Source organism: Amia ocellicauda, chromosome 21 (assembly GCF_036373705.1).
Source record: "Amia ocellicauda isolate fAmiCal2 chromosome 21, fAmiCal2.hap1, whole genome shotgun sequence".
NCBI lineage: Eukaryota > Metazoa > Chordata > Actinopteri > Amiiformes > Amiidae > Amia > Amia ocellicauda.
In genome coordinates this window covers 480,124-483,847 of record NC_089870.1, presented here as the reverse complement: position 1 = coordinate 483,847, position 3,724 = coordinate 480,124, and the positions used below count along the sequence as shown (strand labels likewise).

The 3,724-nt window shown below is 44.7% G+C and overlaps 1 pseudogene; it reads left to right on the top strand.

The window, feature by feature from the left end:
* LOC136717459 (uncharacterized) lies at window positions 1–176 on the top strand (annotated as a pseudogene).
* Window positions 177–3,724: the final 3,548 nt, after the last annotated feature.

Below are 3,724 nucleotides of genomic sequence, written 5' to 3'. Positions count from 1 at the left end.
AAATCTTAAAAACTGAAAAAATCTGTTCTTATCAGTTTAATATCTGATATATCCACCATATGGGGACAACATATTAAACAGATTTTTGGAACAGGGAGTGGGAGAGGGAGCTTGCTCCATCCCTTTCACGCATCGGCCTGGTATTGCAGTGTTTCTGGGAAAGGAATGTGTCCCTTATTTTGGGCATATTTACTGGTCAACGTCTATGCCCCCACCAGCCAGAGAGAGCGAGTCCTCTTTTTCCCTCAGCTACACCCGCTCCTGATCGGCACCTTACCAGTTATCATTTCAGGTGATTTCAACTCTGCCCTAAAGGATGTAGAACGGAGTAAGCCCCGTAACGATAGATCCAGCAGGGACTTTGAACTCTGCGATGCAGGTCGGGACCTGGTTTCCTTGTTCAATTGGGCGAGTTCTTCTGGCTCCTCCTTCTCCAGGATAGATCTCATCCTCCTCAGTAAGCCACTGGAGAGGACTGCCTATCTTCAGAGGCGGTCTTCTTTTCAGACCACAGGCTCCTGACGACAGAGGTGCTCATCCCGAGCACATGGGAGTCGGGGCCTGGGGTCTGGAAGCTCAACATCTCGTTTTTGGGAGGTGCATCAGGAAGATCTGGCACAGGTCTTGGGGTCAGTGTACAGAGAGGGTAGACTAGCCCCTTCTATGGAGAGGAGTATTCTTACTCTTCTCTATAAGAAGGGAGATCCTAAGGATCTCAAGAATTTGCAGCCGGTCAGCTTCCTGTGCACCGACTACAAAATACTTGGCCAAAGCACTTACGCTCCGGCTACAGCGGCCACTCCCTCAAGTCGTGGGTCCAGACCAGGTCTGTGGAGATCTGCGGCCAACAACACCATGCTGCTCAGGGATGTCGTGGCCTACTCGAATGAGAGAAGGCTTCCCCTGGTCCTGATCAGCTTGGACCAGGAAAAAGCCTTCGACAGAGTGAGCCACAAATACCTTCAGCTTGTTATGGAGAGGATGGGCCTCGCTCTTGGCCTGAGGAAGTGGGTTAAGATCATCTACAGCGGCCTAAGCAGCAGGGTCCTCCTGAAACACCACCCGACCAAACCATTCCCGGCCAGGTCGGGGGTTCGACAGGGTTAGCCCTGCTGTATGTCCTCTGTTTGGAGCCGTTCATGCAGGCGATCCGCCGGGATGCCCAGGTGACAGGCTATTCTCTTCACTACAGGGATAATTAAGTTTGGTAGGCATACTGATTATTTAACCTACTGTAACCATGTAACTCATTGTAATGTATTCTTATTGTAGGATTAGCATTTAACAGAAGTTGCAGAGTTGACATTGACATATCTCACTGGAAATGTTGCCGTGGCGGGGGGGGTGGCTGAAATTTGTCATTATTGCAGAAATAACATAAATAACATACTCGCGCATAACTGTTTCTGTGAAAGTCTAGACACTTGAACTCACAGCCATCCCCTCACCTCTATTTTGGAAATGTCAAACCACAAACTCCCTATATTTATATTATATTTTGAGGAACAGCTCAGAGCTGATAACATAAACAATATACATGCTGCTCCTCAGACAAACCAAAAATAAAATAGAGTCCCACGTCTTCTACTGCTGGGGAAACCGTGCAGATGTGTCAACTGAAACTCTCGAGTGCGTTAAGAATTATGATATCAAACACATTTCATGTCTGCCTAGCAACTAGATCTGTAATATGTTTGTAATATCTGTATGTACCTGCCCCGGAACTCTTGGCAATCAGACTTCTGACATGTATAAAAGTGTGAAGACAAACGATCTGGCATTGTGTCTGTGACTTTACTTCCCGGGCTCGTAGTGCACTGAAGGGCTTGTGTCCTTGGTTACTATCCAACTGGGGACACAGGTGTGTGAGCGTCGCTCTATACCATATAAGTGGGGACCCGTGTGATTGGTTACTATTCAACTGGGGACTCTGTGTTATAAAGTTTAGTTTCTCCACAGGGAATTAAGGACCCACTAAGTTGTTGCAACAATGATTACATATAATACACAAACATACAATACACAAGACCGAAACATATAGAATTATACATTTCATTTAGTATTTGGCAGTATACTTATAACTCCAGTTACTCTCTCAAAGGTGTGTGAGTGTCGGCCTGTACCATATAAACCAGGGGTCTCCACCAGGTCGATTGCCAGTGACCAGTAGCTCGCAGGACATCTCTAAGGAGCTCGCCCAATGAATTATAAAATACACGCAAAAGACCCGCCCCCTGGGTCACCGCGGAGAAAATACCATCAGCACCAACCACACCCCCCCCGCAAGTCATCGCCGCAGAGATCCATATCCATAGTAGCTCCCATGTATAAAAATGTTGGAGACCCCTGATTTAAACTATGTGATATAGAAAAAGTAAACTACAACACAGTACAATGGTAAAAGAAGCAGAATAGTATTAATGTCATATTTGGCATATTTTGGGGTTTTGTTTTCGGTACCAGCAATTAGCTCAAAAATACATTTCAGCTCCATATACAAATATATGTAGTTGATGTCTAACATACCCCAATGTATCACAATTTCAATATACTGCAGTGTTTACTTTTGAGAAGAATGTGAAACGTCAAATGAATACATCACAAAACACAAGGCACAACACATTTGAAACATTGCTCAAATGTTATGTCAGATTGTTATGACCGTCTTCTTAAAGGGGAGCTCACCACACATTCTATTAAACTTCTATTAGCTGTATATATTGCTATAAATATGGCAATGTCGAAAAATACTCTGAAGTGAATATATAATTAGGCACAGGTGGCAGCCATTTTCTCTCTTGCTGACAGTCTCTTGCCGCACAGTGTTGAGAGGCTGTGTGTCTGTCTGACACTGACAGTGCTGGGGCAGCACAGTCACTGTCTGTGCACAAAACATGCCATACTGTGTGGCTTTTGGCTCTAGACAACACAGTAGACATTATCAAGGAGGAAGTAAAATTATACCCCTTCCCAAAAGATAGCCAATTTGCCCGTCAATGGGCTGTAAATATGGGTCTTGACCGATCAACACATTTCTTGATCTTGTTCGGTCTGATAAAAAGTCCAACACATTCAGGTTGTGTAGCAGGCACTTCACCTCAGATATGTATTGATTGATTCACGAGACTATATGCGCTGTGCAGTCTGTAAAATACGTTATTATTTATTCTTCGCCAGAGGCCCTAGTTATCCATTGTGACTTACAGGATACATGAGCAAAACAAAAGTGCTAAATAAAGTACAAAATTACAAACCGGGCACAACACTCAGTTTCTAAATGAGAGAAGTGCAGGTAAAACATAGTTGGTTATTGAAATCTTTGGGGAGGGGTCTCTGTGTTTTGGGAGATTGCCGGTGTGCGGCACAGCCTCCGCCTGTCAGCATCAGTGATTGTGTCACCGTAGATTCCGGCCATCAATTTCAATGGAAAGATGTACTTAAACTCTAAGTTAGCCTGTGTGTGAAGCTATGGCAGGTGTCAGGTTATGTGCTGTGCCAGAGCCACAGCTGGGAGAGCAGAGGACGCAGGGAGAGGGAGAGAGCTGGGTGTCACATCTGGATTATTTTGTTTTACATTGCTTGAACAATAAATACTCTGATCAACAATAATAATTTACTTATCTTACTCAAATTGCAGTGCTTAGTAAGCCTGGTGTGTGAAAAAAAGCACTTTGTACCTGACGCTAGTCTGAAGGCAGTGTGGGGGCTGCCACTACGTCACGTA